The sequence below is a fragment of the Stenella coeruleoalba genome, assembly GCF_951394435.1.
Source record: "Stenella coeruleoalba genome assembly, contig: scaffold_68, whole genome shotgun sequence".
Classification (NCBI taxonomy): Eukaryota; Metazoa; Chordata; class Mammalia; order Artiodactyla; family Delphinidae; genus Stenella; species Stenella coeruleoalba.
This window is the reverse complement of record NW_027645870.1, coordinates 1,383,720-1,410,909: the sequence shown is the minus strand read 5'-3', so window position 1 is coordinate 1,410,909 and position 27,190 is coordinate 1,383,720. Positions and strand designations below refer to the sequence as shown.

Sequence of the window (27,190 nt, the reverse complement as noted above, 5' to 3'; positions counted from 1 at the left end):
CTGAAAGACAATCAAGCATGTGTACAGGGGCATAAACGCAGCAGTGATAGGATTGGAGAGGTTCGGTGAGCAAATGAAGACCCTTTGAAGTCATATTGCATGATACTCATTCTACGGGTTTCAATAACCCAGGTTTAAGGTATTCTTCCTTCAGCTAAAACATGCATGTGGAACCTAGAGTATGATCAACCATGTGATCGGGAGACGTGTTCAAATATGTCTCAGTTTTCGTACCCTGGTACTCGGGTGCAACATTCCAGACGCTTTACTAACACTCTCCCCACTTGGAGAGTCAGCGTCTTTAACCTCCTGTTTGGCCCAGTTTGGAATTTCTGCGGAAGATGAACAGGAATAGGGAGAACCAATGAGAGACTAGCTGGAGGTGTCTGGACGGGCAAATTTAACTCTCATTTCCCACCAGGAAGATGAATTAACGAAAGGCTCAGCGTGCCGTGCTGGGACCAGATTAGGGCCTGAAGCCATCCTGCGGTGTTGCGGCCAGCTCACAAGAAAGCGAGTTGAAGAAAGGAGCTCAGGGGCACTGTAATTCACAAACCTGCAGAGTTATAAATGACAGCTATCGTCCAAAAATAGACTGAAGTAAGGCTGCCAAGAGGACTTGAAAGCGGGGAAGAATTGCAGGAAACAGATTTCAGGAGGTAGACTGGAATTGTATTGAAAGCATAGGAAAAGAGGCAGAACGTCCACAATGATGCACTTGGCCTAAAAGGGCGTATGCGTTTTTTCCTGAATATATTCAGGAAAAAACGCATACGCCCTTTTTGGCCAAACAAGCAAGCTTGCAAAGGAAATCTGCACTACAATGAAGTCTCACTTTCCCCCGGTCAAAAGGGCAATCTGAAAAAAGTGTAAAATCCAGAAAGGCAGGACAGGCCATGGAGAACTGGGAGCCTTGTTATGCTGATGGGCGGGATGTAAATTGCCAACAGACACTCGGGAGAAGTGTATGGTGTTTCCTGAAACATCTAAAAAACTAAGCAACATAGCCTAGGGCACTTCCACTTATGGTCCTATAGATTAGGGAAATGAAAATCAAAAAGACACAGCCACCCCAAAGTATGGAACGGCTCTGTTTACAGGAACCTCGTTTACAGTACAAGTTCAACATCGCAGAAAGTGAAAAATGGATAAAGAAATTGTGGTATTTACTTACAAAGCAATATCACTCAGCAATGAAATCTATGTCATCAGGCCCTTAGGAGCACAATGAGTGGATTCAGGTATGATGATTCTAACTGAAATAAGTCACACAGAAAAGAAACATCATACGATATCATTAATACACGGAATGTAAACTTGGCTACACAGGAAATGAATTACAGAACAGAACAGGGTCTCAAATTTAGAAAACCAACTTATGCTTCCTTAAGGGGAAAGGTGAGTTGGGGTGCTGCATAAAACCAGAGATTGAAATGAGCACAGATAAAGTTCCTTAAGCCAAATATGGAATAGACAAGAGCTACTCCTTGCTCAACGAAATGGACTCAACACCCCATATTAAACGCCTAAGAATGTACCTGACTAGTAAGTATCTTAAAACCTATGGATTGCTATGTCTCCAAAAGAGAATCAAGCCTGTGTACAGGGGCATAAACGCAGCAGTGATAGGATTGGAGAGGTTCGGTGAACAAAAGAAGACCCTTTGAAGTCATATTGCATGGTACCCATTACACGGGTCTCAACTCTCCAGGTTTAAGGTATTCTTCCTTCAGCTAAAACATGCATGTGGAACCCAGAGTATGATCAACCGTGTGATCGGGAGACATGTTCAAATATGTCTCAGTTTTCGTACCCTGGTACTCGGGTGCAACATTCCAGACGCTTTACTAACACTCTCCCGACTTGGAGAGTCAGTCCCTTTAACCTCCTGTTTGGCCCAGTTTGGAATTTCTGCGGAAGATGAACAGGAATAGGGAGAACCAATGAGAGACTAGCTGGAGGTGTCTGGATGGGCAAATTTAACTCTCATTTCCCAACAGGAAGAGGAATTAACCAAAGGCTCAGCGTGCCGTGCCGGAACCAGATTAGGGCCTGAAGCCATCCTGCGGTGTTGCGGCCAGGTCACAAGAAAGCGAGTGGAAGAAAGGAGCTCAGGGACACTGTAATTCACAAACCTGCAGAGTTATAAATGACAGCTATCGTCCAAAAATAGACTGAAGTAAGGCTGCCAAGAGGACTTGAAAGCGGGGCAGAATTGCAGGAAACCGATTTCAGGAGGTAGACTGGAATTGCATTGAAAGCATAGGAAAAGAGGCAGAACATCCACAATGATGCACTTGGCCAAAAAGGGCGTATGCGTTTTTTCCTGAATATATTCAGGGAAAAACGCATACGCCCTTTTTGGCCAACCAAGCAAGCTTGCAAAGGAAATCTGCACTACAATGAAGTCTCACTTCCCCCCGGTCAAAAGGGCCATCTGAAAAAAGTGTAAAATCCAGAAAGGCAGGAGAGGCCATGGAGAACAGGGAGCCTTGTTATGCTGATGGGCAGGATGTAAATTGCCAACAGACACTCGGGAGAAGTGTATGGTGTTTCCTGAAACATCTAAAAAACAAAGCAACAGAGCCTAGGGCACTTCCACTTATGGTCCTATAGCTTAGGGAAATTAAAATCAAAAAGACACAGCCACCCCAAAGTTTGGGACGCCTCTGTTTACAAGAACCTCGTTTACCATACAAGTTCAATATCACAGAAAGTGAAAAATGGATAAAGAACTTGTGGTACTTACGTACAATGCAGTATCACTCAGCAATGAAATCTATGTCATCAGGCCCGTAGCAGCATAATGAGTGGATTCAGGTACGATGATTCTAACTGAAATAAGTCACACAGAAAAAGAAACATCATAAGATATCACTAATACACGGAATGTAAACTTGGCTACACAGGAACTGAATTCCAAAACAGAACAGGGTCTCAAATTTAGAAAACCAACTTATGCTTGCTTAAGGGGAAAGGTGAGTTCGGGTGGTGCATAAAACCAGAGATTGAAATGAGCACAGATAAAGATCCTTAAGCCAAATATGGAATAGACAAGAGCTACTCCTTGCTCAACGAAATGGACTCAACACCGCATATTAAACGCCTAAGAATGTACCTGACTAGTAAGTATCTTAAAACCTATGGATTGCTATGTCTCCAAAAGAGAATCAAGCGTGTGTACAGGGGCATAAACGCAGCAGTGATAGGATTGGAGAGGTTCGGTGAGCAAATGAAGACCCTTTGAAGTCATATTGCATGGTACCCATTCCACGGGTTTCAACTACCCAGGTTTAAGGTAGTCTTCCTTCAGCTAAAACATGCATGTGGAACCCAGAGTATGATCAACCATGTGATCGGGAGACGTGTTCAAATATGTCTCAGTTTTCGTACCCTGGTACTCGGTTGCAACATTCCAGACGCTTTACTAACACTCTCCCAACTTGGAGAGTCAGTCCCTTTAACCTCCTGTTTGGCCCAGTTTGCAATTTCTGCGGAAGATGAACAGGAATAGCGAGAACCAATGAGAGACTAGCTGGAGGTGTCTGGACGGGCAAATTTAACTCCCATTTCCCACCAGGAAGAGGAATTAACCAAAGGCTCAGCGTGCCGTGCTGGAACCAGATTAGGGCCTGAAGCCATCCTGCGGTGTTGCGGCCAGGTCACAAGAAAGCGAGTTGAAGAAATGAGCTCAGGGGCACTGTAATTCACAAACCTGCAGAGTTATAAATGACAGCTATCGTCCAAAAATAGACTGAAGTAAGGCTGCCAAGAGGACTTGAACGCGGGGCAGAATTGCAGGAAACCGATTTCAGGAGGTAGACTGGAATTGCATTGAAAGCATAGGAAAAGAGGCAGAACGTCCACAATGATGCACTTGGCCAAAAAGGGCGTATGCGTTTTTTCCTGAATATATTCAGGAAAAAACGCATACGCCCTTTTTGGCCAACCAAGGAAACTTGCAAAGGAAATCTGCACTACAATGAAGTCTCACTTCCCCCCGGTCAAAAGGGCCATCTGAAAAAAGTGTAAAATCCAGAAAGGCAGGACAGGCCATGGAGAACTGGGAGCCTTGTTATGCTGATGGGCGGGATGTAAATTGCCAACAGACACTGGGGAGAAGTGTATGGTGTTTCCTGAAACAACTAAAAAACAAAGCAACAGAGGCTAGGGCACTTCCACTTATGGTCCTATAGCTTAGGGAAATTAAAATCAAAAAGACACAGCCACCCCAAAGTTTGGGACGCCTCTGTTTACAAGAACCTCGTTTACCGTACAAGTTCAATATCACAGAAAGTGAAAAATGGATAAAGAACTTGTGGTACTTACGTACAATGCAGTATCACTCAGCAATGAAATCTATGTCATCAGGCCCGTAGCAGCATAATGAGTGGATTCAGGTACGATGATTCTAACTGAAATAAGTCACACAGAAAAAGAAACATCATAAGATATCACTAATACACGGAATGTAAACTTGGCTACACAGGAACTGAATTCCAAAACAGAACAGGGTCTCAAATTTAGAAAACCAACTTATGCTTGCTTAAGGGGAAAGGTGAGTTGGGGTGCTGCATGAAACCAGAGATTGAAATGAGCACAGATAAAGTTCCTTAAGCCAAATATGAAATAGACAAGAGCTACTCCTTGCTCAATGAAATGGACTCAACACCCCATATTAAACGCCTAAGAATGTACCTGACTAGTAAGTATCTTAAAACCTATGGATTGCTATGTCTCCAAAAGAGAATCAAGCGTGTGTACAGGGGCATAAACGCAGCAGTGATAGGATTGGAGAGGTTCAGTGAACAAATGAAGACCCTTTTAAGTCATATTGCATGGTACCCATTCCACGGGTTTCAACTACCCAGGTTTAAGGTATTCTTCCTTCAGCTAATACATGCATGTGGAACCTAGAGTATGATCAACCATGTGATCGGGAGATGTGTTCAAATATGTCTCAGTTTTCATACCCTGGTACTCGGGTGCAACATTCCAGACGCTTTACTAACACTCTCCCGACTTGGAGAGTCAGTCCCTTTAACCTCCTGTTTGGCCCAGTTTGCAATTTCTGCGGAAGATGAACAGGAATAGCGAGAACCAATGAGAGACTAGCTGGAGGTGTCTGGACGGGCAAATTTAACTCTCATTTCCCACCAGGAAGAGGACTTAACCAAAGGCTCAGCGTGCCGTGCCGGAACCAGATTAGGGCCTGAAGCCATCCTGCGGTGTTGCGGCCAGCTCACAAGAAAGCGAGTTGAAGAAAGGAGCTCAGGGGCACTGTAATTCACAAACCTGCAGAGTTATAAATGACAGCTATCGTCCAAAAATATACTGAAGTAAGGCTGCCAAGGGGACTTGAAAGCGGGGAAGAATTGCAGGAAACAGATTTCAGGAGGTAGACTGGAATTGCATTGAAAGCATAGGAAAAGAGGCAGAACGTCCACAATGATGCACTTGGCCAAAAAGGGCGTATGCGTTTTTTCCTGAATATATTCAGGAAAAAACGCATACGCCCTTTTTGGCCAACCAAGCAAGCTTGCAAAGGAAATCTGCACTACAATGAAGTCTCACTTCCCCCCGGTCAAAAGGGCCATCTGAAAAAAGTGTAAAATCCAGAAAGGCAGGACAGGCCATGGAGAACTGGGAGCCTTGTTATGCTGATGGGTGGGATGTAAGTTGCCAACAGACACTGGGGAGAAGTGTATGGCCTTTCCTGAAACATCTAAAAAACAAAGCAACAGAGCCTAGGGCAATTCCACTTATGGTCCTATAGCTTAGGGAAATTAAAATCAAAAAGACACAGCCACCCCAAAGTTTGGGACGCCTCTGTTTACAAGAACCTCGTTTACCGTACAAGTTCAATATCACAGAAAGTGAAAAATGGATAAAGAACTTGTGGTACTTACGTACAATGCAGTATCACTCAGCAATGAAATCTATGTCATCAGGCCCGTAGCAGCATAATGAGTGGATTCAGGTACGATGATTCTAACTGAAATAAGTCACACAGAAAAAGAAACATCATAAGATATCACTAATACACGGAATGTAAACTTGGCTACACAGGAACTGAATTCGAAAACAGAACAGGGTCTCAAATTTAGAAAACCAACTTATGCTTGCTTAAGGGGAAAGGTGAGTTGGGGTGCTGCATGAAACCAGAGATTGAAATGAGCACAGATAAAGTTCCTTAAGCCAAATATGAAATAGACAAGAGCTACTCCTTGCTCAATGAAATGGACTCAACACCCCATATTAAACGCCTAAGAATGTACCTGACTAGTAAGTATCTTAAAACCTATGGATTACAATGTCTCCAAAAGAGAATCAAGCGTGTGTACAGGGACATAAACGCAGCAGTGATAGGATTGGAGAGGTTCGGTGAGCAAATGAAGACCCTTTTAAGTCATATTGCATGGTACCCATTCCACGGGTTTCAACTACCCAGGTTTAAGGTATTCTTCCTTCAGCTAATACATGCATGTGGAACCTAGAGTATGATCAACCATGTGATCGGGAGAGGTGTTCAAATATGTCTCAGTTTTCATACCCTGGTACTCGGGTGCAACATTCCAGACGCTTTACTAACACTCTCCCGACTTGGAGAGTCAGTCCCTTTAACCTCCTGTTTGGCCCAGTTTGCAATTTCTGCGGAAGATGAACAGGAATAGCGAGAACCAATGAGAAACTAGCTGGAGGTGTCTGGACGGGCAAATTTAACTCTCATTTCCCACCAGGAAGAGGACTTAACCAAAGGCTCAGCGTGCCATGCCGGAACCAGATTAGGGCCTGAAGCCATCCTGCGGTGTTGCGGCCAGCTCACAAGAAAGCGAGTTGAATAAAGGAGCTCAGGGGCTCTGTAATATACAAACCTGCAGAGTTATAAATGACAGCTATCGTCCAAAAATATACTGAAGTAAGGCTGCCAAGAGGACTTGAAAGCGGGGCAGAATTGTAGGAAACTGATTTCAGGAGGTAGACTGGAATTGCATTGAAAGCATAGGAAAAGAGGCAGAACGTCCACAATGATGCACTTGGCCAAAAAGGGCGTATGCGTTTTTTCCTGAATATATTCAGGGAAAAACGCATACGCCCTTTTTGGCCAACCAAGCAAGCTTGCAAAGGAAATCTGCACTACAATGAAGTCTCACTTCCCCCCGGTCAAAAGGGCCATCTGAAAAAAGTGTAAAATCCAGAAAGGCAGGAGAGGCCATGGAGAACTGGGAGCCTTGTTATGCTGATGGGCAGGATGTAAATTGCCAACAGACACTCGGGAGAAGTGTATGGTGTTTCCTGAAACATCTAAAAAACAAAGCAACAGAGCCTAGGGCACTTCCACTTATGGTCCTATAGCTTAGGGAAATTAAAATCAAAAAGACACAGCCACCCCAAAGTTTGGGACGCCTCTGTTTACAATAACCTCGTTTACCATACAAGTTCAATATCACAGAAAGTGAAAAATGGATAAAGAACTTGTGGTACTTACGTACAATGCAGTATCACTCAGCAATGAAATCTATGTCATCAGGCCCGTAGCAGCATAATGAGTGGATTCAGGTACGATGATTCTAACTGAAATAAGTCACACAGAAAAAGAAACATCATAAGATATCACTAATACACGGAATGTAAACTTGGCTACACAGGAACTGAATTCCAAAACAGAACAGGGTCTCAAATTTAGAAAACCAACTTATGCTTGCTTAAGGGGAAAGGTGAGTTCGGGTGGTGCATAAAACCAGAGATTGAAATGAGCACAGATAAAGATCCTTAAGCCAAATATGGAATAGACAAGAGCTACTCCTTGCTCAACGAAATGGACTCAACACCGCATATTAAACGCCTAAGAATGTACCTGACTAGTAAGTATCTTAAAACCTATGGATTGCTATGTCTCCAAAAGAGAATCAAGCGTGTGTACAGGGGCATAAACGCAGCAGTGATAGGATTGGAGAGGTTCGGTGAGCAAATGAAGACCCTTTGAAGTCATATTGCATGGTACCCATTCCACGGGTTTCAACTACCCAGGTTTAAGGTAGTCTTCCTTCAGCTAAAACATGCATGTGGAACCTAGAGTATGATCAACCATGTGATCGGGAGACGTGTTCAAATATGTCTCAGTTTTCGTACCCTGGTACTCGGTTGCAACATTCCAGACGCTTTACTAACACTCTCCCAACTTGGAGAGTCAGTCCCTTTAACCTCCTGTTTGGCCCAGTTTGCAATTTCTGCGGAAGATGAACAGGAATAGCGAGAACCAATGAGAGACTAGCTGGAGGTGTCTGGACGGGCAAATTTAACTCCCATTTCCCACCAGGAAGAGGAATTAACCAAAGGCTCAGCCTGCCGTGCTGGAACCAGATTAGGGCCTGAAGCCATCCTGCGGTGTTGCGGCCAGCTCACAAGAAAGCGAGTTGAAGAAAGGAGTTCAGGGGCACTGTAATTCACAAACCTGCAGAGTTATAAATGACAGCTATCGTCCAAAAATAGACTGAAGTAAGGCTGCCAAGAGGACTTGAAAGCGGGGCAGAATTGCAGGAAACCGATTTCAGGAGGTAGACTGGAATTGCATTGAAAGCATAGGAAAAGAGGCAGAACGTCCACAATGATGCACTTGGCCAAAAAGGGCGTATGCGTTTTTTCCTGAATATATTCAGGAAAAAACGCATACGCCCTTTTTGGCCAACCAAGCAAGCTTGCAAAGGAAATCTGCACTACAATGAAGTCTCACTTCCCCCCGGTCAAAAGGGCCATCTGAAAAAAGTGTAAAATCCAGAAAGGCAGGACAGGCCATGGAGAACTGGGAGCCTTGTTATGCTGATGGGCGGGATGTAAATTGCCAACAGACACTGGGGAGAAGTGTATGGTGTTTCCTGAAACAACTAAAAAACAAAGCAACAGAGCCTAGGGCACTTCCACTTATGGTCCTATAGCTTAGGGAAATTAAAATCAAAAAGACACAGCCACCCCAAAGTTTAGGACGCCTCTGTTTACAAGAACCTCGTTTACCGTACAAGTTCAATATCACAGAAAGTGAAAAATGGATAAAGAACTTGTGGTACTTACGTACAATGCAGTATCACTCAGCAATGAAATCTATGTCATCAGGCCCGTAGCAGCATAATGAGTGGATTCAGGTACGATGATTCTAACTGAAATAAGTCACACAGAAAAAGAAACATCATAAGATATCACTAATACACGGAATGTAAACTTGGCTACACAGGAACTGAATTCGAAAACAGAACAGGGTCTCAAATTTAGAAAACCAACTTATGCTTGCTTAAGGGGAAAGGTGAGTTGGGGTGCTGCATGAAACCAGAGATTGAAATGAGCACAGATAAAGTTCCTTAAGCCAAATATGAAATAGACAAGAGCTACTCCTTGCTCAATGAAATGGACTCAACACCCCATATTAAACGCCTAAGAATGTACCTGACTAGTAAGTATCTTAAAACCTATGGATTGCTATGTCTCCAAAAGAGAATCAAGCGTGTGTACAGGGACATAAACGCAGCAGTGATAGGATTGGAGAGGTTCGGTGAGCAAATGAAGACCCTTTGAAGTCATATTGCATGGTACCCATTCCACGGGTTTCAACTACCCAGGTTTAAGGTATTCTTCCTTCAGCTAATACATGCATGTGGAACCTAGAGTATGATCAACCATGTGATCGGGAGAGGTGTTCAAATATGTCTCAGTTTTCATACCCTGGTACTCGGGTGCAACATTCCAGACGCTTTACTAACACTCTCCCGACTTGGAGAGTCAGTCCCTTTAACCTCCTGTTTGGCCCAGTTTGCAATTTCTGCGGAAGATGAACAGGAATAGCGAGAACCAATGAGAAACTAGCTGGAGGTGTCTGGACGGGCAAATTTAACTCTCATTTCCCACCAGGAAGAGGACTTAACCAAAGGCTCAGCGTGCCATGCCGGAACCAGATTAGGGCCTGAAGCCATCCTGCGGTGTTGCGGCCAGCTCACAAGAAAGCGAGTTGAATAAAGGAGCTCAGGGGCTCTGTAATATACAAACCTGCAGAGTTATAAATGACAGCTATCGTCCAAAAATATACTGAAGTAAGGCTGCCAAGAGGACTTGAAAGCGGGGCAGAATTGTAGGAAACTGATTTCAGGAGGTAGACTGGAATTGCATTGAAAGCATAGGAAAAGAGGCAGAACGTCCACAATGATGCACTTGGCCAAAAAGGGCGTATGCGTTTTTTCCTGAATATATTCAGGGAAAAACGCATACGCCCTTTTTGGCCAACCAAGCAAGCTTGCAAAGGAAATCTGCACTACAATGAAGTCTCACTTCCCCCCGGTCAAAAGGGCCATCTGAAAAAAGTGTAAAATCCAGAAAGGCAGGAGAGGCCATGGAGAACTGGGAGCCTTGTTATGCTGATGGGCAGTATGTAAATTGCCAACAGACACTCCGGAGAAGTGTATGGTGTTTCCTGAAACATCTAAAAAACAAAGCAACAGAGCCTAGGGCACTTCCACTTATGGTCCTATAGCTTAGGGAAATTAAAATCAAAAAGACACAGCCACCCCAAAGTTTGGGACGCCTCTGTTTACAATAACCTCGTTTACCATACAAGTTCAATATCACAGAAAGTGAAAAATGGATAAAGAACTTGTGGTACTTACGTACAATGCAGTATCACTCAGCAATGAAATCTATGTCATCAGGCCCGTAGCAGCATAATGAGTGGATTCAGGTACGATGATTCTAACTGAAATAAGTCACACAGAAAAAGAAACATCATAAGATATCACTAATACACGGAATGTAAACTTGGCTACACAGGAACTGAATTCCAAAACAGAACAGGTTCTCAAATTTAGAAAACCAACTTATGCTTGCTTAAGGGGAAAGGTGAGTTCGGGTGGTGCATAAAACCAGAGATTGAAATGAGCACAGATAAAGATCCTTAAGCCAAATATGGAATAGACAAGAGCTACTCCTTGCTCAACGAAATGGACTCAACACCGCATATTAAACGCCTAAGAATGTACCTGACTAGTAAGTATCTTAAAACCTATGGATTGCTATGTCTCCAAAAGAGAATCAAGCATGTGTACAGGGGCATAAACGCAGCAGTGATAGGATTGGAGAGGTTCGGTGAGCAAATGAAGACCCTTTGAAGTCATATTGCATGGTACCCATTCCACGGGTTTCAACTACCCAGGTTTAAGGTAGTCTTCCTTCAGCTAAAACATGCATGTGGAACCTAGAGTATGATCAACCATGTGATCGGGAGACGTGTTCAAATATGTCTCAGTTTTCGTACCCTGGTACTCGGTTGCAACATTCCAGACGCTTTACTAACACTCTCCCAACTTGGAGAGTCAGTCCCTTTAACCTCCTGTTTGGCCCAGTTTGCAATTTCTGTGGAAGATGAACAGGAATAGCGAGAACCAATGAGAGACTAGCTGGAGGTGTCTGGACGGGCAAATTTAACTCCCATTTCCCACCAGGAAGAGGAATTAACCAAAGGCTCAGCCTGCCGTGCTGGAACCAGATTAGGGCCTGAAGCCATCCTGCGGTGTTGCGGCCAGCTCACAAGAAAGCGAGTTGAAGAAAGGAGTTCAGGGGCACTGTAATTCACAAACCTGCAGAGTTATAAATGACAGCTATCGTCCAAAAATAGACTGAAGTAAGGCTGCCAAGAGGACTTGAAAGCGGGGCAGAATTGCAGGAAACCGATTTCAGGAGGTAGACTGGAATTGCATTGAAAGCATAGGAAAAGAGGCAGAACGTCCACAATGATGCACTTGGCCAAAAAGGGCGTATGCGTTTTTTCCTGAATATATTCAGGAAAAAACGCATACGCCCTTTTTGGCCAACCAAGGAAACTTGCAAAGGAAATCTGCACTACAATGAAGTCTCACTTCCCCCCGGTCAAAAGGGCCATCTGAAAAAAGTGTAAAATCCAGAAAGGCAGGACAGGCCATGGAGAACTGGGAGCCTTGTTATGCTGATGGGCGGGATGTAAATTGCCAACAGACACTGGGGAGAAGTGTATGGTGTTTCCTGAAACAACTAAAAAACAAAGCAACAGAGCCTAGGGCACTTCCACTTATGGTCCTATAGCTTAGGGAAATTAAAATCAAAAAGACACAGCCACCCCAAAGTTTGGGACGCCTCTGTTTACAAGAACCTCGTTTACCGTACAAGTTCAATATCACAGAAAGTGAAAAATGGATAAAGAATTTGTGGTACTTACGTACAATGCAGTATCACTCAGCAATGAAATCTATGTCATCAGGCCCGTAGCAGCATAATGAGTGGAGTCAGGTACGATGATTCTAACTGAAAAAAGTCACACAGAAAAAGAAACATCATAAGATATCACTAATACACGGAATGTAAACTTGGCTACACAGGAACTGAATTCCAAAACAGAACAGGGTCTCAAATTTAGAAAACCAACTTATGCTTGCTTAAGGGGAAAGGTGAGTTGGGGTGCTGCATGAAACCAGAGATTGAAATGAGCACAGATAAAGTTCCTTAAGCCAAATATGCAATAGACAAGAGCTACTCCTTGCTCAATGAAATGGACTCAACACCCCATATTAAACGCCTAAGAATGTACCTGACTAGTAAGTATCTTAAAACCTATGGATTGCTATGTCTCCAAAAGAGAATCAAGCGTGTGTACAGGGGCATAAACGCAGCAGTGATAGGATTGGAGAGGTTCGGTGAACAAATGAAGACCCTTTTAAGTCATATTGCATAGTACCCATTCCACGGGTTTCAACTACCCAGGTTTAAGGTATTCTTCCTTCAGCTAATACATGCATGTGGAACCTAGAGTATGATCAACCATGTGATCGGGAGATGTGTTCAAATATGTCTCAGTTTTCATACCCTGGTACTCGGGTGCAACATTCCAGACGCTTTACTAACACTCTCCCGACTTGGAGAGTCAGTCCCTTTAACCTCCTGTTTGGCCCAGTTTGCAATTTCTGCCGAAGATGAACAGGAATAGCGAGAACCAATGAGAGACTAGCTGGAGGTGTCTGGACGGGCAAATTTAACTCTCATTTCCCACCAGGAAGAGGACTTAACCAAAGGCTCAGCCTGCCGTGCTGGAACCAGATTAGGGCCTGAAGCCATCCTGCGGTGTTGCGGCCAGCTCACAAGAAAGCGAGTTGAAGAAAGGAGCTCAGGGGCACTGTAATTCACAAACCTGCAGAGTTATAAATGACAGCTATCGTCCAAAAATATACTGAAGTAAGGCTGCCAAGAGGACTTGAAAGCGGGGCAGAATTGCAGGAAACCGATTTCAGGAGGTAGACTGGAATTGCATTGAAAGCATAGGAAAAGAGGCAGAACGTCCACAATGATGCACTTGGCCAAAAAGGGCGTATGCGTTTTTTCCTGAATATATTCAGGAAAAAACGCATACGCCCTTTTTGGCCAACCAAGGAAACTTGCAAAGTAAATCTGCACTACAATGAAGTCTCGCTTCCCCCCGGTCAAAAGGGCCATCTGAAAAAAGTGTAAAATCCAGAAAGGCAGGACAGGCCATGGAGAACTGGGAGCCTTGTTATGCTGATGGGCGGGATGTAAATTGCCAACAGACACTGGGGAGAAGTGTATGGTGTTTCCTGAAACAACTAAAAAACAAAGCAACAGAGCCTAGGGCACTTCCACTTATGGTCCTATAGCTTAGGGAAATTAAAATCAAAAAGACACAGCCACCCCAAAGTTTGGGACGCCTCTGTTTACAAGAACCTCGTTTACCGTACAAGTTCAATATCACAGAAAGTGAAAAATGGATAAAGAACTTGTGGTACTTACGTACAATGCAGTATCACTCAGCAATGAAATCTATGTCATCAGGCCCGTAGCAGCATAATGAGTGGATTCAGGTACGATGATTCTAACTGAAATAAGTCACACAGAAAAAGAAACATCATAAGATATCACTAATACACGGAATGTAAACTTGGCTACACAGGAACTGAATTCCAAAACAGAACAGGGTCTCAAATTTAGAAAACCAACTTATGCTTGCTTAAGGGGAAAGGTGAGTTCGGGTGCTGCATAAAACCAGAGATTGAAATGAGCACAGATAAATTTCCTTAAGCCAAATATGGAATAGACAAGAGCTACTCCTTGCTCAACGAAATGGACTCAACACCGCATATTAAACGCCTAAGAATGTACCTGACTAGTAAGTATCTTAAAACCTATGGATTGCTATGTCTCTGAAAGAGAATCAAGCGTGTGTACAGGGGCATAAACGCAGCAGTGATAGGATTGGAGAGGTTCGGTGAGCAAATGAAGACACTTTGAAGTCATATTGCATGGTACCCATTCCACGGGTTTCAACTACCCAGGTTTAAGGTAGTCTTCCTTCAGCTAAAACATGCATGTGGAACCTAGAGTATGATCAACCATGTGATCGGGAGACGTGTTCAAATATGTCTCAGTTTTCATACCCTGGTACTCGGGTGCAACATTCCAGACGCTTTACTAACACTCTCCCGACTTGGAGAGTCAGTCCCTTTAACCTCCTGTTTGGCCCAGTTTGCAATTTCTGCGGAAGATGAACAGGAAGAGCGAGAACCAATGAGAGACTAGCTGGAGGTTTCTGGATGGGCAAATTTAACTCCCATTTCCCACCAGGAAGAGGAATTAACCAAAGGCTCAGCCTGCCGTGCCGGAACCAGATTAGGGCCTGAAGCCATCCTGCGGTGTTGTGGCCAGCTCAAAAGAAAGCGAGTTGAAAAAAGGAGCTCAGGGGCACTGTAATTCACAAACCTGCAGTGTTATAAATGACAGCTATCGTCCAAAAATATACTGAAGTAAGGCTGCCAAGAGGACTTGAAAGTGGGGCAGAATTGCAGGAAACCGATTTCAGGAGGTAGACTGGAATTGCATTGAAAGCATAGGAAAACAGGCAGAACGTCCACAATGATGCACTTGGCCAAAAAGGGCGTATGCGTTTTTTCCTGAATATATTCAGGAAAAAACGCATACGCCCTTTTTGGCCAACCAAGCAAGCTTGCAAAGGAAATCTGCACTACAATGAAGTCTCACTTTCCCCGGTCAAAAGGGCCATCTGAAAAATGTGTAAAATCCAGAAAGGCAGGACAGGCCATGGAGAACTGGGAGCCTTGTTATGCTGATGGGCGGGATGTAAATTGCCAACAGACACTCGGGAGAAGTGTATGGTGTTTCCTGAAACATCTAAAAAACAAAGCAACAGAGCCTAGGGCACTTCCACTTATGGTCCTATAGCTTAGGGAAATTAAAATCAAAAAGACACAGCCACCCCAAAGTTTGGGACACCTCTGTTTACAAGAACCTCGTTTACCGTACAAGTTCAATATCACAGAAAGTGAAAAATGGATAAAGAACTTGTGGTACTTACGTACAATGCAGTATCACTCAGCAATGAAATCTATGTCATCAGGCCCGTAGCAGCATAATGAGTGGATTCAGGTACGATGATTCTAACTGAAATAAGTCACACAGAAAAAGAAACATCATAAGATATCACTAATACACGGAATGTAAACTTGGCTACACAGGAACTGCATTCCAAAACAGAACAGGGTCTCAAATTTAGAAAACCAACTTATGCTTGCTTAAGGGGAAAGGTGAGTTGGGGTGCTGCATAAAACCAGAGATTGAAATGAGCACAGATAAAGTTCCTTAAGCCAAATATGGAATAGACAAGAGCTACTCCTTGCTCAACGGAATGGACTCAACACCACATATTAAACGCCTAAGAATGTACCTGACTAGTAAGTATCTTAAAACCTATGGATTGCTATGTCTCCAAAAGAGAATCAAGCGTGTGTACAAGGGCATAAACGCAGCAGTGATAGGATTGGAGAGGTTCGGTGAGCAAATGAAGACCCTTTGAAGTCATATTGCATGGTACCCATTACACGGGTCTCAACTCTCCAGGTTTAAGGTATTCTTCCTTCAGCTAAAACATGCATGTGGAACCTAGAGTATGATCAACCATGTGATCGGGAGACGTGTTCAAATATGTCTCAGTTTTCATACCCTGGTACTCGGGTGCAACATTCCAGACGCTTTACTAACACTCTACCCACTTGGAGAGTCAGTCCCTTTAACCTCCTGTTTGGCCCAGTTTGCAATTTCTGCGGAAGATGAACAGGAATAGCGAGAACCAATGAGAGACTAGCTGGAGGTGTGTGGACGGGCAAATTTAACTCACATTTCCCACCAGGAAGAGGAATTAACCAAAGGCTCAGCGTGCCGTGCCAGAACCAGATTAGGGCCTGAAGCCATCCTGCGGTGTTGCGGCCAGCTCAAAAGAAAGCGAGTTGAAGAAAGGAGCTCAGGGGCACTGTAATTCACTAACCTGCAGAGTTATAAATGACAGCTATCGTCCAAAAATATACTGAAGTAAGGCTGCCAAGAGGACTTGTAAGCGGGGCAGAATTGCAGGAAACTGATTTCAGGAGGTAGACTGGAATTGCATTGAAAGCATAGGAAAAGAGGCAGAACGTCCACAATGATGCACTTGGCCAAAAAGGGCGTATGCGTTTTTTCCTGAATATATTCAGGAAAAAACGCATACGCCCTTTTTGGCCAACCAAGCAAGCTTGCAAAGGAAATCTGCACTACAATGAAGTCTCAATTCCCCTTGGTCAAAAGGGCCATCTGAAAAAAGTGTAAAATCCAGAATGCAAGGACAGGCCATGGAGATCAGGGAGCCTTGTTATGCTGATGGGCGGGATGTAAATTTCCAACAGACACTCGGGAGAAGTGTATGGTGTTTCCTGAAACATCTAAAAAACAAAACAACAGAGCCTAGGGCACTTCCAGTTATGGTCCTATAGCTTAGGGAAATTAAAATCAAAAAGACACTGCCACCCCAAAGTTTGGGACGCCTCTGTTTACAAGAACCTCGTTTACAGTACAAGTTCAACATCGCAGAAAGTGAAAAATGGATAAAGAAGTTGTGGTATTTACTTGCAAAGCAATATCACTCAGCAATGAAATCTATGTCATCAGGCCCTTAGCAGCACAATGAGTGGGTTCAGGTATGATGATTCTAACTGAAATAAGTCACACAGAAAAAGAAACATCATAAGATATCAGTAATACACGGAATGTAAACTTGGCTACACAGGAACTGAATTACAGAACAGAACAGGGTCTCAAATTTAGAAAACCAACTTATGCTTGCTTAAGGGTAAAGGTGAGTTGGGGTGCTGCATAAAACCAGAGATTGAAATGAGCACAGATAAAGTTCCTTAAGCCAAATATGGAATAGACAAGAGCTACTCCTTGCTCAACGAAATGGACTCAACACCCCATATTAAACGCCTAAGAATGTACCTGACTAGTAAGTATCTTAAAACCTATGGATTGCTATGTCACCGAAAGAGAATCAAGCATGTGTACAGGGGCATAAACGTAGCAGTGATAGATTTGGAGAGGTTCGGTGAGCAAATGAATACCCTTTGAAGACATATTGCATGGTACCCATTCCACGGGTCTCAACTACCCAGGTTTAAGGTATTCTTCCTTCAGCTAAAACATGCATGTGGAACCCGGAGTATGATCAATCATGTGAACGGGAGACGTGTTCAAATATGTCTCAGTTTTCCTCCCCTGGTACTCGGGTGCAACATTCCAGACGCTTTACTAACACTCTCCCCACTTGGAGAGTCAGCGCCTTTAACCTCCGGTTTGGCCCAATTTGCAATTTCTGCGGAAGATGAACAGGAATAGGGAGAACCAATGAGAGACTAGCTGGAGGTGTCTGGACGGGCAAATTTAACTCTCATTTCCCACCAGGAAGAGGAAATAACCAAAGGCTCAGCGTGCTGTGCCGGAACGATATTAGGGCCTGAAGCCATCCTGCAGTGTTGCGGCCAGATCAAAAGAAAGCGAGTTGAAGACAGGGGCTCAGGGGCACTGTAATTCACAAACCTGCAGAGTTATAAATGACAGCTATCGTCCAAAAATATACTGAAGTAAGGCTGCCAAGAGGACTTGAAAGCGGGGCAGAATTGCAGGAAACCGATTTCAGGAGGTAGACTGGAATTGCATTGAAAGCATAGGAAAAGAGGCAGAACGTCCACAATGATGCACTTGGCCAAAAAGGGCGTATGCGTTTTTTCCTGAATATATTCAGGAAAAAACGCATACGCTCTTTTTGGCCAACCATGCAAGCTTGCAAAGGAAATCTGCACTACAATGAAGTCTAACTTCCACCCGGTCAAAAGGGCCATCTGAAAAAAGTGTAAAATCCAGAAAGGCAGGACAGGCCATGGAGAACTGGGAGCCTTGTTATGCTGATGGGCGGGATGTAAATTGCCAACAGACACTCGTGAGAAGTGTACGGTGTTTCATGAAACATCTAAGAAACAAAGCAACAGAGCCTAGGGCACTTCCACTTATGGTCCTATAGCTTAGGGAAATTAAAATCAAAAAGACACAGCCACCCCAAAGTTTGGGACGCCTCTGTTTACAAGAACCTCGTTTACCGTACAAGTTCAATATCACAGAAAGTGAAAAATGGATAAAGAACTTGTGGTACTTACGTACAATGCAGTATCATTCAGCAATGAAATCTGTGTCATCAGGTCCGTAGCAGCATAATGAGTGGATTCAGGTACGATGATTCTAACTGAAATAAGTCACACAGAAAAAGAAACATCATAAGATATCAGTAATACACGGAATGTAAACTTGGCTACACAGGAACTGAATTCCAAAACAGAACAGGGTCTCAAATTTAGAAAACCAACTTATGCTTGCTTAAGGGGAAAGGTGAGTTGGGGTGCTGCATAAAACCAGAGATTGAAATGAGCACAGATAAAGTTCCTTAAGCCAAATAGACAAGAGCTACTCCTTGCTCAACGACATAAACTCAACACCACATATTAAACGCCTAAGAATGTACCTGACTAGTAAGTATCTTAAAACCTATGGATTGCTATGTCTCCGAAAGAGAATCAAGCATGTGTACAGGGGCATAAACGCAACACTGATAGGATTGGAGAGGTTTGGTGAGCAAATGAAGACCCTTTTAAGTCATATTGCATGGTACCCATTCCACGGGTTTCAACTACCCAGGTTTAAGGTATTCTTCCTTCAGCTAAAACATGCATGTGGAACCTAGAGTATGATCAACCATGTGATCGGGAGACGTGTTCAAATATGTCTCAGTTTTCGTACCCTGGTACTCGGGTGCAACATTCCAGACGCTTAACTAACACTCTCCCGACTTGGAGAGTCAGTCCCTTTAACCTTCTGTTTGGCCCAGTTTGCAATTTGTGCGGAAGAGGAACAGGAATAGCGAGAACCAATGAGAGACTAGCTGGAGGTGTCTGGACGGGCAAATTTAACTCTCATTTCCCACCAGGAAGAGGAATTAACCAAAGGCTCAGCATGCCTTGCCGGAACCAGATTAGGGCCTGAAGCCATCCTGCGGTGTTGCGGCCAGGTCACAAGAAAGCGAGTTGAAGAAAGGAGCTCAGGGGCACTCTAATTCACAAACCTGCAGAGTTATAAATGACAGCTATCGTCCAAAAATATACTGAAGTAAGGCTGCCAAGAGGACTTGAAAGCGGGGCAGAATTGCAGGAAACCGATTTCAGGAGGTAGACTGGAATTGCATTGAAAGCATAGGAAAAGAGGCAGAACGTCCACAATGATGCACTTGGCCAAAAAGGGCGTATGCGGTTTTTCCTGAATATATTCAGGAAATAACGCATACGCACTTTTTGGCAAACCAAGCAAGCTTGCAATGGAAATCTGCACTACAATGAAGTCTCACTTCCCCCCGGTCAAAAGGGCTATGTGAGAAAAGTGTAAAATCCAGAAAGGCAGGACAGGCCATGGAGAACTGGGAGCCTTGTTATGCTGATGGGCGGGATGTAAATTGCCAACAGACACTTGGGAGAAGTGTATGGTGTTTCCTGAAACATCTAAAAAACAAAGCAACAGAGCCTAGGGCACTTCCACTTATGGACCTATAGCTTAGGGAAATTAAAATCAAAAAGACACAGCCACCCCAAAGTTTGGGACGCCTCTGTTTACAAGAACCTCGTTTACCGTACAAGTTCAACATCGCAGAAAGTGAAAAATGGATAAAGAAGTTGTGGTATTTACTTACAAAGCAATATCACTCAGCAATGAAATCTATGTCATCAGGCCCTTAGCAGCACAATGAGTGGATTCAGGTATGATGATTCTAACTGAAATAAGTCACACAGAAAAAGAAACATCATAAGATATCTGTAATACACGGAATGTAAACTTGGCTACACAGGAACTGAATTACAGAACAGAACAGGGTCTCAAATTTAAAAAACCAACTTATGCTTGCTTAAGGGGAAAGGTGAGTTGGGGTGCTGCATAAAACCAGAGATTGAAATGAGCCCAGATAAAGTTCCTTAAGCCAAATATGGAATAGACAAGAGCTACTCCTTGCTCAACGAAATGGACTCAACACCCCATATTAAACGCCTAAGAATGTACCTGACTAGTAAGTATCTTAAAACCTATGGAATGCTATGTCTCCAAAAGAGAATCAAGCGTGTGTACAGGGGCAGAAACGCAGCAGTGATAGGATTGGAGAGGTTCCGTGAGCAAATGAAGACCCTTTGAAGTCATATTGCATGGTACCCATTCCACGGGTCTCAACTCTCAAGGTTTAAGGTATTCTTCCTTCAGCTAAAACATGCATGTGGAACCCGGAGTATGATCAACTGTGTGAACAGGAGACGTGTTCAAATATGTCTCAGTTTTCCTCCCCTGGTACTCGGGTGCAACATTCCAGACGCTTTACTAACACTCTCCCCACTTGGAGAGTCAGCGCCTTTAACCTCCTGTTTGGCCTAGTTTGCAATTTCTGCGGAAGATGAACAGGAATAGGGAGAACCAATGAGAGACTAGCTGGAGGTGTCGGGACAGGCAAATTTAACTCTCATTTCCCACCAGGAAGAGGAAATAACCAAAGGCTCAGCGTGCCGTGCCGGAACCAGATTAGGGCCTGAAGCCATCCTGCGGTGTTGCGGCCAGCTCAAAAGAAAGCGAGTTGAAGAAAGGAGCTCAGGGGCACTGCAATTCACAAACCTGCAGAGTTATAAATGACAGCTATGGTCCAAAAATATACTGAAGTAAGGCTGCCAAGAGGACTTGAAAGCGGGGCAGAATTGCAGGAAACCGATTTCAGGAGGTAGACTGGAATTGCATTGAAAGCATAGGAAAAGAGGCAGAACGTCCACAATGATGCACTTGGCCAAAAAGGGCGTATGCGTTTTTTCCTGAATATATTCAGGAAAAAACGCATACACCCTTTTTGGCCAACCAAGCAAGCTTGCAAAGGAAATCTGCACTACAATGAAGTCTCACTTCCCCCTGGTCAAAAGGGACATCTGAAAAAAGTGTAAAATCCAGAAAGGCAGGACAGGCCATGGAGAACTGGGAGCCTTGTTATGCTGATGGGCGGGATGTAAATTGCCAACAGACACTCGGAAGAAGTGTATGGTGTTTCCTGAAACATCTAAAAAACAAAGCAACAGAGCGTAGGGCACTTCCACTTATGGCCCTATAGCTTAGGGAAATTAAAATCAAAAAGACACAGCCACCCCAAAGTTTGGGACGCCTCTGTTTACAAGAACCTCGTTTACAGTACAAGTTCAACATCGCAGAAAGTGAAAAATGGATAAAGAAGTTGTGGTATTTACTTACAAAGCAATATCACTCAGCAATGAAATCTATGTCATCAGGCCCTTAGCAGCACAATGAGTGGATTCAGGTACGATGATTCTAACTGAAATAAGTCACACAGAAAAAGAAACATTATAAGATATCAGTAATACACGGAATGTAAACTTGGCTACACAGGAACTGAATTACAGAACAGAACAGGGTCTCAAATTTAAAAAACCAACTTATGCTTGCTTAAGGGGAAAGGTGAGTTGGGGTGCTGCATAAAACCAGAGATTGAAATGAGCCCAGATAAAGTTCCTTAAGCCAAATATGGAATAGACAAGAGCTACTCCTTGCTCAACGAAATGGACTCAACACCCCATATTAAACGCCTAAGAATGTACCTGACTAGTAAGTATCTTAAAACCTATGGATTGCTATGTCACCGAAAGAGAATCAAGCATGTGTACAGGGGCATAAACGTAGCAGTGATAGATTTGGAGAGGTTCGGTGAGCAAATGAATACCCTTTGAAGACATATTGCATGGTACCCATTCCACGGGTCTCAACTCTCCAGCTTTAAGGTATTCTTCCTTCAGCTAAAACATGCATGTGGAACCCGGAGTATGATCAATCATGTGAACGGGAGACGTGTTCAAATATGTCTCAGTTTTCCTCCCCTGGTACTCGGGTGCAACATTCCAGACGCTTTACTAACACTCTCCCCACTTGGAGAGTCAGCGCCTTTAACCTCCGGTTTGGCCCAATTTGCAATTTCTGCGGAAGATGAACAGGAATAGGGAGAACCAATGAGAGACTAGCTGGAGGTGTCTGGACGGGCAAATTTAACTCTCATTTCCCACCAGGAAGAGGAAATAACCAAAGGCTCAGCGTGCTGTGCCGGAACGATATTAGGGCCTGAAGCCATCCTGCAGTGTTGCGGCCAGATCAAAAGAAAGCGAGTTGAAGACAGGGGCTCAGGGCACTGTAATTCACAAACCTGCAGAGTTATAAATGACAGCTATCGTCCAAAAATATACTGAAGTAAGGCTGCCAAGAGGACTTGAAAGCGGGGCAGAATTGCAGGAAACCGATTTCAGGAGGTAGACTGGAATTGCATTGAAAGCATAGGAAAAGAGGCAGAACGTCCACAATGATGCACTTGGCCAAAAAGGGCGTATGCGTTTTTTCCTGAATATATTCAGGAAAAAACGCATACGCGCTTTTTGGCCAACCATGCAAGCTTGCAAAGGAAATCTGCACTACAATGAAGTCTAACTTCCACCCGGTCAAAAGGGCCATCTGAAAAAAGTGTAAAATCCAGAAAGGCAGGACAGGCCATGGAGAACTGGGAGCCTTGTTATGCTGATGGGCGGGATGTAAATTGCCAACAGACACTCGTGAGAAGTGTACGGTGTTTCATGAAACATCTAAGAAACAAAGCAACAGAGCCTAGGGCACTTCCACTTATGGTCCTATAGCTTAGGGAAATTAAAATCAAAAAGACACAGCCACCCCAAAGTTTGGGACGCCTCTGTTTACAAGAACCTCGTTTACCGTACAAGTTCAATATCACAGAAAGTGAAAAATGGATAAAGAACTTGTGGTACTTACGTACAATGCAGTATCATTCAGCAATGAAATCTGTGTCATCAGGTCCGTAGCAGCATAATGAGTGGATTCAGGTACGATGATTCTAACTGAAATAAGTCACACAGAAAAAGAAACATCATAAGATATCAGTAATACACGGAATGTAAACTTGGCTACACAGGAACTGAATTCCAAAACAGAACAGGGTCTCAAATTTAGAAAACCAACTTATGCTTGCTTAAGGGGAAAGGTGAGTTGGGGTGCTGCATAAAACCAGAGATTGAAATGAGCACAGATAAAGTTCCTTAAGCCAAATAGACAAGAGCTACTCCTTGCTCAACGACATAAACTCAACACCACATATTAAACGCCTAAGAATGTACCTGACTAGTAAGTATCTTAAAACCTATGGATTGCTATGTCTCCGAAAGAGAATCAAGCATGTGTACAGGGGCATAAACGCAACACTGATAGGATTGGAGAGGTTTGGTGAGCAAATGAAGACCCTTTTAAGTCATATTGCATGGTACCCATTCCACGGGTTTCAACTACCCAGGTTTAAGGTATTCTTCCTTCAGCTAAAACATGCATGTGGAACCTAGAGTATGATCAACCATGTGATCGGGAGACGTGTTCAAATATGTCTCAGTTTTCGTACCCTGGTACTCGGGTGCAACATTCCAGACGCTTAACTAACACTCTCCCGACTTGGAGAGTCAGTCCCTTTAACCTTCTGTTTGGCCCAGTTTGCAATTTGTGCGGAAGAGGAACAGGAATAGCGAGAACCAATGAGAGACTAGCTGGAGGTGTCTGGACGGGCAAATTTAACTCTCATTTCCCACCAGGAAGAGGAATTAACCAAAGGCTCAGCATGCCTTGCCGGAACCAGATTAGGGCCTGAAGCCATCCTGCGGTGTTGCGGCCAGGTCACAAGAAAGCGAGTTGAAGAAAGGAGCTCAGGGGCACTGTAATTCACAAACCTGCAGTGTTATAAATGACAGCTATCGTCCAAAAATATACTGAAGTAAGGCTACCAAGAGGACTTGAAAGCGGGGCAGAATTGCAGGAAACCGATTTCAGGAGGTAGACTGGAATTGCATTGAAAGCATAGGAAAAGAGGCAGAACGTCCACAATGATGCACTTGGCCAAAAAGGGCGTATGCGGTTTTTCCTGAATATATTCAGGAAATAACGCATACGCACTTTTTTGCAAACCAAGCAAGCTTGCAATGGAAATCTGCACTACAATGAAATCTCACTTCCCCCCGGTCAAAAGGGCTATGTGAGAAAAGTGTAAAATCCAGAAAGGCAGGACAGGCCATGGAGAACTGGGAGCCTTGTTATGCTGATGGGCGGGATGTAAATTGCCAACAGACACTTGGGAGAAGTGTATGGTGTTTCCTGAAACATCTAAAAAACAAAGCAACAGAGCCTAGGGCACTTCCACTTATGGACCTATAGCTTAGGGAAATTAAAATCAAAAAGACACAGCCACCCCAAAGTTTGGGACGCCTCTGTTTACAAGAACCTCGTTTACCGTACAAGTTCAACATCGCAGAAAGTGAAAAATGGATAAAGAAGTTGTGGTATTTACTTACAAAGCAATATCACTCAGCAATGAAATCTATGTCATCAGGCCCTTAGCAGCACAATGAGTGGATTCAGGTATGATGATTCTAACTGAAATAAGTCACACAGAAAAAGAAACATCATAAGATATCTGTAATACACGGAATGTAAACTTGGCTACACAGGAACTGAATTACAGAACAGAACAGGGTCTCAAATTTAAAAAACCAACTTATGCTTGCTTAAGGGGAAAGGTGAGTTGGGGTGCTGCATAAAACCAGAGATTGAAATGAGCCCAGATAAAGTTCCTTAAGCCAAATATGGAATAGACAAGAGCTACTCCTTGCTCAACGAAATGGACTCAACACCCCATATTAAACGCCTAAGAATGTACCTGACTAGTAAGTATCTTAAAACCTATGGAATGCTATGTCTCCAAAAGAGAATCAAGCGTGTGTACAGGGGCAGAAACGCAGCAGTGATAGGATTGGAGAGGTTCCGTGAGCAAATGAAGACCCTTTGAAGTCATATTGCATGGTACCCATTCCACGGGTCTCAACTCTCAAGGTTTAAGGTATTCTTCCTTCAGCTAAAACATGCATGTGGAACCCGGAGTATGATCAACTGTGTGAACGGGAGACGTGTTCAAATATGTCTCAGTTTTCCTCCCCTGGTACTCGGGTGCAACATTCCAGACGCTTTACTAACACTCTCCCCACTTGGAGAGTCAGCGCCTTTAACCTCCTGTTTGGCCTAGTTTGCAATTTCTGCGGAAGATGAACAGGAATAGGGAGAACCAATGAGAGACTAGCTGGAGGTGTCGGGACAGGCAAATTTAACTCTCATTTCCCACCAGGAAGAGGAAATAACCAAAGGCTCAGCGTGCCGTGCCGGAACCAGATTAGGGCCTGAAGCCATCCTGCGGTGTTGCGGCCAGCTCAAAAGAAAGCGAGTTGAAGAAAGGAGCTCAGGGGCACTGCAATTCACAAACCTGCAGAGTTATAAATGACAGCTATGGTCCAAAAATATACTGAAGTAAGGCTGCCAAGAGGACTTGAAAGCGGGGCAGAATTGCAGGAAACCGATTTCAGGAGGTAGACTGGAATTGCATTGAAAGCATAGGAAAAGAGGCAGAACGTCCACAATGATGCACTTGGCCAAAAAGGGCGTATGCGTTTTTTCCTGAATATATTCAGGAAAAAACGCATACACCCTTTTTGGCCAACCAAGCAAGCTTGCAAAGGAAATCTGCACTACAATGAAGTCTCACTTCCCCCTGGTCAAAAGGGACATCTGAAAAAAGTGTAAAATCCAGAAAGGCAGGACAGGCCATGGAGAACTGGGAGCCTTGTTATGCTGATGGGCGGGATGTAAATTGCCAACAGACACTCGGGAGAAGTGTATGGTGTTTCCTGAAACATCTAAAAAACAAAGCAACAGAGCGTAGGGCACTTCCACTTATGGCCCTATAGCTTAGGGAAATTAAAATCAAAAAGACACAGCCACCCCAAAGTTTGGGACGCCTCTGTTTACAAGAACCTCGTTTACAGTACAAGTTCAACATCGCAGAAAGTGAAAAATGGATAAAGAAGTTGTGGTATTTACTTAGAAAGCAATATCACTCAGCAATGAAATCTATGTCATCAGGCCCTTAGCAGCACAATGAGTGGATTCACGTACGATGATTCTAACTGAAATAAGTCACACAGAAAAAGAAACATTATAAGATATCAGTAATACACGGAATGTAAACTTGGCTACACAGGAACTGAATTACAGAACAGAACAGGGTCTCAAATTTAGAAAACCAACTTATGCTTGCTTAAGGAGAAAGGTGAGTTGGGGTGCTGCATTAAACCAGAGATTGAAATGAGCACAGATAAAGTTCCTTAAGCCAAATATGGAATAGACCAGAGCTACTCCCTGCTCAACGAAATGGACTCAACACCCCATATTAAACGCCTAAGAATGTACCTGACTTGTAAGTATCTTAAAACCTACGGATTGCTATGTCTCCAAAAGAGAATCAAGCGTGTGTACAGGGACATAAAGGCAGCAGTGATAGGATTGGAGAGGTTCGGTGAGCAAATGAAGACCCTTTGAAGTCATATTGCATGGTACCCATTACACGGGTCTCAACTCTCCAGGTTTAAGGTATTCTTCCTTCAGCTAAAACATGCATGTGGAACCCAGAGTATGATCAACCGTGTGAACGGGATACGTGTTCAAATATGTCTCACTTTTCCTCCCCTGGTACTCGGGTGCAACATTCCAGACGCTTTAGTAACACTCTCCCCACTTGGAGAGTCAGCGCCTTTAAACTCCTGTTTGGCCCAGTTTGCAATTTCTGCGGAAGATGAAC

General features: G+C 43.8%; 1 long non-coding RNA gene across 4 annotated transcripts in view; it reads right to left on the bottom strand.

The window, feature by feature from the left end:
• Positions 1–27,190, bottom strand: part of LOC307181500 — a 429,076-nt gene that overhangs the window by 63,524 nt on the left and 338,362 nt on the right. The window contains exon 3 of one of the 4 annotated variants that reach the window (XR_013826925.1): positions 12,280–12,315. The exons of 2 other annotated variants lie outside the window; for them this stretch is intronic. This is a non-coding gene — a long non-coding RNA (uncharacterized lncRNA). Of the gene's footprint in view, positions 1–12,279; positions 12,316–23,321; positions 23,367–27,190 lie in introns of those variants that run through there. One more of the 4 variants, XR_013826926.1, reaches the window with a different exon arrangement.